General features: G+C 41.8%; 1 protein-coding gene across 1 annotated transcript in view; it reads left to right on the top strand.

Annotated features, from left to right (window-relative positions):
• LOC145391856 (zwei Ig domain protein zig-8-like) overlaps positions 1–14903 on the top strand; it is a 161381-nt gene that overhangs the window by 50944 nt on the left and 95534 nt on the right. The window lies entirely within an intron of this gene.

The raw sequence follows: 14903 nt of genomic DNA, 5'->3' as shown, positions 1-14903 counted from the left end.
GGTAAGGTGAAATGAGGAGAGAGGGGGAATAAAAACACCTAAGAAGCTAACTGAAGGAAAAGAGACAGAAAGGGAGAGAAGAAGAGACATAAAGAGAGACTATAAGTGTGAAAAAATGTTTAGAGAGAAATAATGAAAGGTGTGTATAGCAGTGAAGATATTCTTGAAGAGGAGGAGGGAATGAGAGGTGGAAAGATCAATGGAGGAAAAGGGGGAGCTGTGAATAGAGATAACAGGAGAGGAAGGGAATCGAGGCGCGGAAAATAATGGTGGGAGGAGGACAGATGGAGAGACAAAGGAGGAGGGAAGAGAAGGAGAGTTGGAGAGAGAGAGATTGAAGTAAGAGAAGGACAGATGGAGTGACAAAGGCTGAGGGGAGAAGAGACAGATGGAGAGACAATGGATGAGGGATGAGAATGTTAAGGAAAGATGAAAGGTAATACAAGAGAACATAACTAGTAGATGGAGGGTTGTTGAGAGTCAGGGAGGGAGAATGAAAGGAAAATGAACAGACAGATAGACAGATAGATAGATAGACAGATAGAAAGATACACAGAGAGATAGACAGATAGTGAAATAAAGGCAAATGTTGGTAGATAAGGTAGGTAGAGAGAATGGAATGAAAAAGGAATTGATGGACTGATGGATGGATATATGAGTAACAGAATAGATATTTGGAGAGAGAGAGAGAGAGAGAGAGAGAGAGAGAGAGAGAGAGAGAGAGACAGACAGACAGACAGACACACAGAGACAGAGGGAGCAATGGATCAGTCTAACGGCACCAGAGATTAGGCTAGTGATGAGAAGCTCAGTCTTAACGCGCTGATTTTTTTTTTTTCCCAGCCACCCACGATAACCCTGTCTTTTGCCGTCCATGATAGAAAAGAACACATGCATCACGACGACTGGAGTTTTTCTGGGAGCGTTAATTACTCGTATTGAGGTTATTGACTTCAGCGAACCCCAGACAATTTAGTAAGTTAAGAGTGAGTGCTGAAGACTAAGGGTGTCATAATTTTCTCTATAATGGTCGAAGCAATTTTAACATCGTATTCCAGTTAATGGCAGTCATTTTTATTCAGCTAAGAGAGAGGTACTGCGGTCTGATTGCATTGACAAGTAACGGAAAACAGAAAGACAATATATGAACTGTGGAAACTAAAAAAAAAAGAAAAAGAAAAGAATGAAAGTAAGTGACCAAAGCTCGACATAACAAAAACGACTGAAATGTATTAGGAGCGGGGAGCCGATACGAAGGCTACGCGCCACCTACTACAACTACTACTACGATATTATTGCCTTAGTGAACGAATGTCATTAACCATTTCAATCCACTGACGCTTTTTTCGATTTATTCTTGCTATTCATTCTATACTGAATGAAATACCAAGTAGAAATGACAAAAAGAAAAGAATACGTCTTCGAACTCAAGCGGTCAGTCGGAAAAAAACATGGTGCTCGTCCTTGTCAGTTTATCTTTTTATTTCGGGAGGACGTAAGGTCGTATGTTAGCAGGCTTAAGAGTTACCCAGGTGCCCGTTTCCTACCTTTTATATTTATGCATGAGACGCATAAGAAAGACGCATAAATACTCCTTCAAATGTCATTTATATCCATGACTCCCTACCACCTTTTCATTACAAGTGTATTACCTGTATCGGCCCCGGAGGGACTAGGGGACGGGCTCGGTTTTCACTCGGTTTGTCAGTTTGTTTTTTTGTTTGTATGTTTGTCTGTCTGTATGTATGTTGACAACTTTACGCGAAAACTACTGGTGCGATTTTGAGTAAAATTACAGGAATGATGGGCTATGACTTTCCGATCACCGGATTAAGTTTTGGATCTAATTGGGCCCAGGCCCAGGCTGTAGGCCTTAAAAATGTAATAAAAGTGGGGACGGATAAAAATCTTTTTTTTTTCCTGCCATAACTGCTTTCCAATTTGTCATATCAACATGAAACCAAAACCTGGAGGCGCACATTTCAATTCTGCATCCTATAAAATGCTCATTACATCAAGGGGTTTTTCCCCAAGTTAGCGGTAGGGGGAGAGGAATGTCAGTTGGGCCGGGCCTAAAATTTCAAATGGAAATAAAATCGTCAAATGACACCCGATTTATTCCAAATTTGATATATGGCATCTTTGACTAGATATCCTGTTGTGTTTATACGTCAGCACTAAAATGACTGCTGGGGACGGGTCTGTTGTGCCTTGGCACCGTTTGTTGTTGTTTTATTTGTGTCGTGTTTATATTCAATTGCATATTGTGTATACCAGCTACGTTATTATTAGAAAGATATGAATACTCGACAGTCTTAATGTGCAATATGTGAAAGATATTACTTGGGAAGAGGTGCCGGGGTACCTCTAAATTCCACAAGGAAACGGGTGCTTCCCTGCCTCCTGGAATGTTATGAACACTGAATCACGACTTTTACCAAAATCATGACTGTAATGATAACCCTAGCAGTGGACGCTACCCAAAATAATGTTCATGTGCCGGCAAGTAATTTGAAAGTGAGAGCATCGAAACTTATATATACAGGTATATATTGTGGCTTTATGTAGATATGCAACAATTTGGATATAAACTGAATAATCTACAGACCTGTACAACTATAAGCTCTCAACTTCTCATATCTCATTTCCCTAGCTTGGATAGCATTGGGACAGAGTAAATAAGGTGAAGTGGGCAGCATAAAAGGAGCATAAAGGGGGCAGCATTTCCGTCCATGCATGCAGATATTAAATCTTCTGATTTAGGTACCACGCTGCTGTAACCACTTCAAACCCACGAACTTTTTCTTAACCTCAATAAGTAGTTTGACAGTATTAAGTATAAAATATGAGAATCTTAATGGAAAGGCTTAAGTCTGAATGTCGTGGTTTGACATAAGAAGAAAATATCACTTAGAAGCAAAATCGAACGATAAAACAGAAGCCCTTGATGTGTTTCCCAGTTAATAGTACATTCCATCAATAAATTCAAGACCATTCACCAAAACACACAAATCAACTTTCGAAATGGTGTGTATGTTCTAGTGATAAATAGAACAACACATAGAATGATAAAGAAAAACAACACAAACAAGCCCACACCAGCAGTGCCATCAGCAAAGCCACGTCAACACGCCCACACCGGCAAAGCCACACCAACAAGCCCACACAATAAAGCCACAATAAACAACAAAGCCATATCAGAGCAACACCAAACACACAAAAAAAGACAAGCTTGAGCAAGTCAAACCAAACAAAGCAGCTCATGTACAACACACACACACACACACACACACACACACACACACGCTCGCTGGTGCAGTGGTAACGTTCTCGCTTGCCATCTGGTAGACGGGAGTTCGCGCCTCGCTCAGGTAGCGAAAAGTTTCACTGACGAAGTGGGTGGTTACTGTCCCCCTAGAGCAAGGGGACGGGTGTGTGTGTGTGTGTGTGTGTGAAGGTCACAGCCTTGCCCTTAGATCGGACTATATGAGCTTTCAGTTCCCTTCCGGGAGGGTAAAAGCTGACGATCACGACCATCAAGTGATCCTGACCGACCCGGTGAATTACACACACACACACACACGCCACTCTATTAATTATTCCAGGAACAGGGAACAAAGCCACACAAAGCTGAGATATATCAACGCTCAAACATCAAAGAAAGCCATCACCATGACCACAAAAAAGCCAAGCAAAACAAAGCCACACTAAGCCTGGTGGGAAAAAATACTAAACCAGCCATGCAATAGACTTACCTAAACCCAAGCAAATTGAAGACGGAAAGCCAACCCATAATTCATACAAAGAAAAAACACCAGGCACACAAGCCTACACCCAAACCACACCAAGCACACACAACCATGCAGAAAACACAAACCCACCTGAAGCCACAGTAAACAGAGAAAAACACACACCAAACACTCAAAATAGTACCAAAGCCATAGAGCCATGCCAACAGACAAAGCCACATCATAGGCATACTGAACACACAAAGAAACACCAAGTACATAAAGCCAACCCAAATAAACAAAGCCACCCCAGACACAGAACCATACCAGACACACACATTCACACCAAACACATATCCACATGAAACACACACGCAAATTTATAAGCAACAAGTTGTGCCTAGCACAACAAACTTTGCCCAACAGGAGTTATTTTATTTTCAACCGTTATCAAGTTATAGCCCTCTGAAAAGCCATGATCTTACTTTTGATCTTTCAACGTCACTCAAAGTCAAAGGTCATGGTGCCAAACGAAAGCCCGTTTGAGATTTCCTATATCTTGATAAAAGTGAATATTTATATCTTCAACCAATATCGAGTTATAGCCTCCCGAATAACGGTGACCTTGCGTTTGACCTTTCAAAGTCATTTAAGGTGAAAGGTCATGTTACCAATTAAAAGCCCATCTGGGACTTCCTATATGTTGATAATAGTAAATACTGTATTTATCTGCAGTTTCAAATTATAGCCCCCTGAATATCCGTGACCTTGAGTTTGACCTTTCATGGTCACTCAAGGTCAAAGGCCCGTACCAAATGAAAGCCCATATGGGAATTCCTTTATTCAGATAATTGCAAATATCTCTATCTCCAATCGGTTTCAAGTTATAGCCCTCTGAAAATCCATGACCTTGATTTTGACCTTTCAGGGTCACTCTGCTGCCTCCAAAATTTAATCACTTTCTTCGTGGACCGGCGCCCAAATATCATGAAAGTTTCATGTAATTTCATTTAGCCGTTTTTCCGTAATGTTGCCAAGAAAGAAACAAACAAACAAACTCGACCAAGAACAATACCTCACCGGACTCCGTCCGGGCGAGGTAAAAATGCCACTACAAAGTCTTTCCAAACACAATGCAATACTATAATCATGCGAGTAAAGTCACCAGACACAAAGCCACCTCAAACACAAAGCCACCCCAAACACATAAAGCCACCCCAAACACACAAAACCAAAACACAAAGCCACCTCAAACACACAAAGCCACCTCAAACACACAAAGGCACCCCAAACACACAAAGCCACCCCAAACACACAAAGCCACCCCAAACACACAAAGCCACCTGAAACTCACAAAGCCACCCCCCACACACAAGGCTATGCTATACGAAAATCAAGCGAGTAAAGTCACCAGACACAAAGCCACCTCAAACACAAAGCCACCCCAAACACACAAAGCCACCCCAAACACACAAAGCCACCCCAAACACACAAAGCCACCCCAAACACACAAAGCCACCCCAAACACACAAAGCCACCCCAAACACACAAAGCCACCCCAAACACACAAAGCCAACACACAAAGCCACCCCAAACACACAAAGCCACCCCAAACACACAAAGCCACCCCAAACACACAAAGCCACCCCAAACACTCAAAGCCACCCCAAACACACAAAGCCACCCCAAACACACAAAGCCAACACACAAAGCCACCCCAAACACACAAAGCCAACACACAAAGCCACCCCAAACACACAAAGCCGCCCCAAACACTCAAAGCCACCCCAAACACACAAAGCCACCCCAAACACACAAAGCCAACACACAAAGCCACCCCAAACACAATGCTACCCCAAACACTAAGCCACCTCAAACACAAAGCCACCTCAAACACAAAGCCACCTCAAACACACAAAACCACCACAAACACAAAGCCACCCCAAACACACAAAGCCATCCCACACACATAAGGACATCACACATACACAAAGCCATCCCACATACACAAACCCATTCCACACACACAAAGCCATCCCACACACACAAAGCCACCCCAAACACAAAGCCACCCAAAACACACAAAGCCACCCAAAACACACAAAGCCACCCCAAATACACAAAGCCACCTCATATACACAAAGCCACACCACACACACAAGGCCACACTAAACACAAAAGGCCACACTAAACACACAAGGCCACACTAAACACACAAGGCCACACTAAACACACAAGGCCACACCAAACACAAAGCCACCCCAAGCACACAAGGTCGTACTAAACACACAAAACCATCCCAAACACACATGGCCACCCCAAACACACAAGACCACATCAAACACACATGACCACACCAAACACATAAACCCACAACAAAGCCACAACAAGCACACAAAACCACTTCAAAGCCACAACAAGTACAAAAAACCTCACCAACGAAACAAATCAACCTCAAACACAGAATCACATCAAACATTCACGAAATACACACAAAACGACAACAAACTTTGATCAAACACACGGGTCCACACAAAACGCACAACCACATCAAAAACACAGAGCCACATCAAACACATCCGCAGCAAAGGCACAAAGCCACACCAAGCATAGACTTTCACGGCAAACACAGTAAGACACAGCAAAAAAGCCACACCAGCCACACAGAACCACACCAATAAAAGCCACATCAAACACACATTAAGAACACGTTCCATAGAGGACATACAAAGCCACACTAAAGCCATAACAGATGCACAAAGCCGCCACAAACCCGCCAAGCCAGGGGTAAGGCAAGCGTGTCCCGCCTCATGTACTGCAGATCATCAGGACAGTTATGGAGCTCTGTAATGGCGTTGGGTTTTAATAATCTCAACCAGGCGGCCACGATAATTCACTGCACACGGCACCAAACACCAGCTGGTCGCCCCACACAGCGATTGATAATTCCACATAGCTTTCACTCACTCCACATTACACTTTTTCCACAGTAAGTTCATATATTTTACCCCCTATTAACTACTAGTATCTTCTTGCTTTTAATAATCACACAAAACCACACAATGATACTTTCGTACACAAAGTTTGATAATTCCACAGTGCTTATGTCCACTCCACATTATGCTGACTCATTCCACACTAAGTTGTACATATTTACTATCAAATGCCGGAAATTTGACTTATAATAATCACACAGAACCCAACGTTTGGTCACTCATTCTTAAGTATATAACATATGTTAATTCCATATTGTTTAACATACTCCATATTACGCTTACTCATTCCAGACTAAGTTGTATATATTTCAACTCCGAATAGATCCTGATGACTTGTCAATGCTTTTTATAACTCTGACACAAGACAGCACAATGAGTGGTCACAACATATAGGATCTTATACTTCGGAAATATCTTGTGTTCATTCTGCTTAGCATCCGATAATTTCATATAACTTCTGAACACTCCTCAACACAATATTCACTCTACACTACGCTTTGTACCTTTTTCATTCACACCAAACACATAAACCCACAACAAAGCCACAACAAGCACACAAAACCACTTCAAAGCCACAACAAGTACAAAAAACCTCACCAACGAAACAAATCAACCTCAAACACAGAATCACATCAAACATTCACGAAATACACACAAAACGACAACAAACTTTGATCAAACACACGGGTCCACACAAAACGCACAACCACATCAAAAACACAGAGCCACATCAAACACATCCGCAGCAAAGGCACAAAGCCACACCAAGCATAGACTTTCACGGCAAACACAGTAAGACACAGCAAAAAAGCCACACCAGCCACACAGAACCACACCAATAAAAGCCACATCAAACACACATTAAGAACACGTTCCATAGAGGACATACAAAGCCACACTAAAGCCATAACAGATGCACAAAGCCGCCACAAACCCGCCAAGCCAGGGGTAAGGCAAGCCAGGCCCCCCTCATGTACTGCAGATCATCAGGACAGTTATGGAGCTCTGTAATGGCGTTGGGTTTTAATAATCTCAACCAGGCGGCCACGATAATTCACTGCACACGGCACCAAACACCAGCTGGTCGCCCCACACAGCGATTGATAATTCCACATAGCTTTCACTCACTCCACATTACACTTTTTCCACAGTAAGTTCATATATTTTACCCCCTATTAACTACTAGTATCTTCTTGCTTTTAATAATCACACAAAACCACACAATGATACTTTCGTACACAAAGTTTGATAATTCCACAGTGCTTATGTCCACTCCACATTATGCTGACTCATTCCACACTAAGTTGTACATATTTACTATCAAATGCCGGAAATTTGACTTATAATAATCACACAGAACCCAACGTTTGGTCACTCATTCTTAAGTATATAACATATGTTAATTCCATATTGTTTAACATACTCCATATTACGCTTACTCATTCCAGACTAAGTTGTATATATTTCAACTCCGAATAGATCCTGATGACTTGTCAATGCTTTTTATAACTCTGACACAAGACAGCACAATGAGTGGTCACAACATATAGGATCTTATACTTCGGAAATATCTTGTGTTCATTCTGCTTAGCATCCGATAATTTCATATAACTTCTGAACACTCCTCAACACAATATTCACTCTACACTACGCTTTGTACCTTTTTCATTCTGTAGGAAAACTCTGCAATGTATTAGCTTCACACTGCGCTTGCACCTTCTACATACTATTTGCTTCACGCTTCGCTTTGTATCATCTATATACCACGGAATATCTCAACAGTACATTTACTTCACACTGCACATTACATTCATTCATTGTACACTGCATTCTGTATCTATCTTATTCCATCAGATTATGCTACATTTACGTAACTTGACATTCCACATAGCACCTGATGATTTCACTCCTATCTTCATTATTTTCTCACTCCACCGAGCCGTTTCAAACTTCTACATACCATCAGACGGATTTTCACTCTATAATTTCTTGTCGTATTCAGGTTGGGGGAGGAGGTAAACCCATTGTGAGTCCCTAACTGTGAACCGCATCAGTCACTCGCTCAGTTACTCACTCAAACACTTTCTTACTTACTCACTCATTTACTCACTCAAATACTGACTTACCCATTCATTAACTCACTTACTTACTCTACTGTATGGATGGAAGGGGTCCAGTCATTATGAGAGTGTGTTGAGGAGGGGGAGGGGGAGGTACTGGTGATGTGTATGGTGGGCATCTGAGAAAGAGGTATCAATACTGACATCACCAACTCAGAGCTCATTCAGCTCCACGAACAATATCCACAGACTTATAGTTCATTCACCTTATCTTGGTGGGGACTGTCATCCTTTTAGTTCTGTAGTAGAATGAGACAAAAATGTGGCCATGAATCCGTTTCGCTTTAAGTTTTCGTGACTGGCACCATATTTCAGTGTTAATCCTTTCTTATAGCTCAGCATCAAAGAGGAAGAGATAAGAAACTTTACACTCAGTCAAAGTGAACAAAATATATTCATTCTATATACCATCCCCTCACTCTATTCATTCCTGCATCCTGTGGTCAATATACTCACACAAATGCTTACTTAATATAAAACTTTCCACTCTATCAACACACAGAGAGCCCATCCATTGGCGAGAACCTTTCACACTAATGTCGCGGCCCGTGATCAAAGGCACAGCGTAATTTCTGACACGGCAGGAATGTATAGCGATCTCTGTGTGGCTTGTGGTTGTCGTTCAATACCTTTTAGTGAGGATGATGGGAGTTTTTCTGGGATATAATTCCTACCATCTTCAGACGATTTTACCCAGCTTAGGGTAGAGTCTTCTTGAATGGATGAATTAAATATTAAAACAAAAAAATAAACATTCCCATGATGAATTAAAAAACAAATTCAAAAACACAGTTCATGGCTTAACCCATTTTCAGTTTCAGGAGGTATTTTCTTATCTATTGCCATCTCAAGACAATTTCCCTCTTCTTATCCATTTCATCTGCTAAAATCCTACATTACATTTCACCTTACCCTATTGACAGAGGGTTTTACAATGATGAAGAGACAGTTATTAGCATCTCTCTCTCTCTCTCTCTCTCTCTCTCGTGTGTGTGTGTGTGTGTGTGTGTGTGTGTGTGTGTGTGTGTGTGTGTGTGTGTGTGTGTGTGTGTGTCTGTCTGTCTGTCTGTCTGTCTGTCTGTCTGTCTGTCTGTCATGTAGGTGTGAGAGTGAACCTAAAATATTGATCGATGTAAATTGAACCCCTCCCTAAACTCCACTCTGGTTCAACTGCTAATGGCGATGTTGTAGTTCATTAAAATTGGCTAATGAACGCTGCAATGCCATCTAATTACTTTGCAATCTCCTACCGCTTTTTACCAAGGAAACACTATTAATCTTCCTTTATCCTTGTTTAATAAGTCATCTTCCATTTTCGTCCTACTGTATTGTTTTACTTTGGTTTTACTCTTCTCATTGCCTCTTTCTCCTTTTCTTTCTCACATTCTATCTATCCTATCCTCCCATTCATCTATCCATCCATCCGTCCATTCCTACTGTTATTAAATTAATGACTTATTCAGTGTTAGTTCAGTTTATGTTTGTGTAAATCTGGATAAAAATATTCCCGTATACGAGTAACTGAGCCCAGGTATTCTTTTTCATCCAGTTATCTGTAACCTGTATGTATGGCTCCATCGCACACGACCTCGAAACATATACTGACACAAATGCATAGTAACTGCTAGCAGGTATGTTTAGGATTTGTTCACTGAACGTGCGAGGTGGTGCCACGTGTTAGGGATATCAAGGTGGAGAGGATTACCTGACCCCAGTTGTACACCTGCGGAAACTTTCGCGTTATACACTCCTTCTTTACCACTTCGAAATAGTAAATATGAAACAAGTGGTAGCGAAGCAGTAGCCAACATTCATCTATCTGGTAACTGTGAAAGGATGGGGATGGAAGAGGGAGGGGTAGGAACCATCAGCTCCCCCAGCCTTCCTCCTTCCTTAAACTCTCCCCTCCTGCACAGTGGTACAAGACATCAGAGTGTCTGGCTACTGCTTCACTAGTGGTTGTCTCACGCATAAAGGTCCGAACTGGCAGGCAGGTGTATAAGGCGGAACTTTGCTCGGGTGTACATTGCTACTGCGGATAAGGATAAGTAATTCGATCATGGCACAAAAGAATCTGAGGCAAAGATCAAAGCTAGAGGTCAAACTTTAGAGCTCAACGATAACCCATGACATTCTTACTCGATTTGGCTCAAACTTGGCATTTATAATGAGTGTGGAGATGGCAAGAAGTGATCTGTTATTCGTGCAGATCGCTTAAAGATCAAGGTCAAGAATGAATGTCAAAGTTCGGATGCAGTGGCGTTGTTCTCTTTGAGCACTTTTGAGCAAATTCCAGGTATTTAATTTAGCCTTCTGATATTGGGAGGTTCTTAATTTATTCTTGTCAACGTGAGACAAATATAATCAGCTACTAGTAAGACATGAAGGTGTGTCAATACTAGTGCCATTATCCCTCTCATTGTCCGGATAATATACTTCAGGATACCATAGATGATATCATTCAATTGATACTGAGCTATAGGTGCTTGAAACTGATAGGGGAATGTAAGCTTCTCAACAAACGTTCCTAACAATGTAATTACTCCGATTAAAAACACATTAACCGCTAATCCTTCTGGCCCCTTTCCCTATATAGCAGCTACTTCTCTCTCTCTCTCTCTCTCTCTCTCTCTCTCCGACAGAGCTATTTTTTTCTTTCGTTGTTGCTATCTGACTGTTGTTTTAGTTGGCTTTAGATTATTTTAACTGAAAGGGTTAGACACAGTCTCTTGGGGACTTGTGTAAACTAAATACAGTTACCTGCTAGGATAAAACACACACACACACACACACACACACACACACACACACACACACACACACACACACACACACACACACACACACACACACACAGCTCATTGCTGACAACGATGATAAATTATTTCACGTGATCCATGCTATCTTCAGACAATTTTGTTGACCTTGTTATAATCAGAAGTAGTGAAAAATTATCTAAAGTTTGTGTATGACCTATCCAGCTTGAATTCTCTCTCCTGAGCTGAATGGAGTCGGCAATTGCTAGCAAGATTATAAAGTTAAATTGAGTTTTCGGGTTGAAGTACAATTTATACGTAATCATGGGTCAGTCCTGGGAGCAATACCATGTACAGTCTCACCATAAAGTATTCGAACGCTGTAAGTACTAAGCGTTTTGAAACTTATGATAGAAAAATCTCTCCCTGTGTGTGCCTCTGTCAGTAATAGTTACAGCATCATACACCGGTGCACCATACATCAGAGCAATGGCTTCAGAGTGAGTCATTCCAAAATCAGACATGCAAACCATTCTAAGACGACGCACTAATTCCTATTCATTTTCGTACCCATCGTGCCCAGGTGTTCGGGTACTTTTTGGTGAGACTGTACAGTAAAGCTCTTCTCCAATTTATCCCATTCAATATTATGACGTATTCTATCATTTCACCAGCACGGGGTATCGCCAGTGTACTGTTTTTGGTCCTGCGTGTGTGTGTGTGTGTGTGTGTGTGTGTGTGTGTGTGTGTGTGTGTGTGTGTGTGTGTGTGTGTGTGTGTGTGTGTGTGTGTGTGTGTGTGTGTGTGTGTGTGTGTGTGTGTGTGTGTGTGTGTGTGTGTGTGTGTGTGTGTGTGTGTGTGTGTGTGTGTGTGTGTGTGTGTGTGTGTGTGTGTGTGTGTGTGTGTGTGTGTGTGTGTGTGTGTGTGTGTGTGTGTGTGTGTGTGTGTGTGTGTGTGTGTGTGTGTGTGTGTGTGTGTGTGTGTGTGTGTGTGTGTGTGTGTGTGCGCGCGTGCGTGCGCGCGCGAGTGCGTGAGTGCTTATTTGTTCTTGTGTGAACAGTACAACCCAAACATTTGTATTCAGAATTGGATCGGACTTGGGGAAAAAAGGTTAAGGACTAGGCAAGATTGAAGGAGTTTTATTCTTAGAACAAAAAGTCAAGGGTCCAGGCTACAAGGCAAGGTCAATTTAGTTTTAATCTGATTTGACCAAATTTGATGCAAGTGTTGAAGATCAGACAAGGTTGAAGGGATTCCATGCTCAGAACAAGAGGTCAAAGGTCAAAGCCACAGAGCAAGGTCAGCTCACACATCTTTGATATAATTCCGATAAAGCACAGTAGAAAATTGAAAGCTGGGCAAGGATACCGTGATTAAGTTTTGAGAACAATCTATCTTAAATGAAGGTCGTAGGGCAAGTCAAATGTTAGCTCCCTTTGATCACTTGCAGGGAACGATGTTGCACCTTGTGAGAGCTCCTTCCCGTTTTTGTTCTTGTTATCTCCAGACGATTAAGATAGGTTACATACCAGCTTTCATTTATTCCTTTGTCCAAAGGTGAGTAAACCGTCTGGTGGTGAGAAGAATAAGATTTTTTAAAACCCCACTCAGAAAAGGATTAAATCGTTCTTACAGTACCTAACACCTAGTCCATATCAACTTATCTCTGTGTCTGGCACGTTAGGTTATAGCATATATTACTACTGCGGTCTTTACTGATATGTAAAAACTAAAGTAGTGTGTAGTAGTATCGTGCAGAAGGCAAATCAAACTGTTAAAGAAGAGGTGTTAGTAAATGTCCTCAGCCGACGAACACAAAGCCTAAGAGATCACAAAATGGAAAGCAGATCACAGGCAGCCTGATATTAATATTCATAATGGCTCTGCATACAAAGATGGTTTCGCTTGCAGATTCTCTCTTAGGCCGCACCCACACCATATCCTTCGTGGCATGGGCGGCTGTGGGCGGGAGTTCAGGATCACTTTGACCCCCAAAAAATCTCCCCTGCACCTGCCCGTATCCACTGGGGTCACTTGTATGAACTACAGTGATACCAAACTCCCACTACACCCTTCCGCACCAGCAAGCTTTTGGTATGGACTCCACCTTAGCATTACAAGATCTTACTGTCATAAATTAAAAACCTTTGTATCTCTATCATGGTCGAAACAACTTTATAATATTTCATTCCAGCTAACGTCAGACGATTATGTTAAATTGAGAATGAGACCTGAGAGATGAGAGTGTTAGATGAGATTTCGTCTATAATTTGCTAAACCACTCACTAACCTCTGTCTACAGTAACTCTATAACCTCCTGAATACCATGACAGCTGTACATAAAGCGTCATCAAATGGAAAGTGATAATTGGTGTCATACTCGAAAATTATATGCGATGGGGGGACATAAGAGATGCATATAAGGGTGACAGAGTATTAATGGTTTTGGGAGAGACAGGGGTTACATGTGAGAGAAGGTACGTATAGACGTGACAGGTATATATGGTAAAGGAGAGAGAGAGAGAGAGAGAGAGAGAGAGAGAGAGAGAGAGAGAGAGACAGACAGACAGACAGACAGACAGACAGACAGAAGGGGGAAGAAAGAGAGGGAGAAAGAGGAAGAGAGAGGGTGAGTGAGAAGAGAAGCGACAGAGTATAAACAAGTATGGGGAGCCAGAAGATAAGCATGGGGGTGAAGGGATATACAGAATCATGTGGGAGACAGGCAATACTTATGACAGAGACAAGAGATACATAAGAAAGACCCTGAGGCAGATGCACAAGGGAGCTGAAGTGAATATACCGTGATGTGATTCTCTCGTATCAACTTTTCATCCTCGATTTCTGAATTACGAATGCGTAGGATGTCTGACACGTGGGATCAGTTATTCTTTAAACGTCATCTCCTCAATATTCCCAAGCCGTATGCATGCCGTGATATGTAGTGTAGTATATGACACACTAATAATAATATATTTTTATTACACACACACAGACACACACACACACACACACACACACACACACACACACACACACACACACACACACACACACAACCACCCCATATGCACCTTTAGAGAAAAAAACGTATCTCTCTATAAATATTAAATGCAATATAATTCATTCAATCTATGCAGGCGTCTCGTACGTATTATACCCATACATACCCCACTATATCATTCCCTTTGGTTTTCCTGTTTTACCAGAGGAATGAATCTGTCACATGTATAGATTTAACTCCCTGGATTGAGAGAGAGAGAGAGAGAGAGAGAGAGAGAGAGAGAGAGAGGAGCCCCACCG

This window comes from Coenobita brevimanus, chromosome 2 (assembly GCF_032717465.1).
Source record: "Coenobita brevimanus isolate Jiangsu-jjx chromosome 2, ASM3271746v2, whole genome shotgun sequence".
Lineage (NCBI taxonomy): Eukaryota > Metazoa > Arthropoda > Malacostraca > Decapoda > Coenobitidae > Coenobita > Coenobita brevimanus.
Note: the sequence above shows the minus strand (reverse complement) of the source record. Positions and strands in the feature narration are given on the sequence as shown.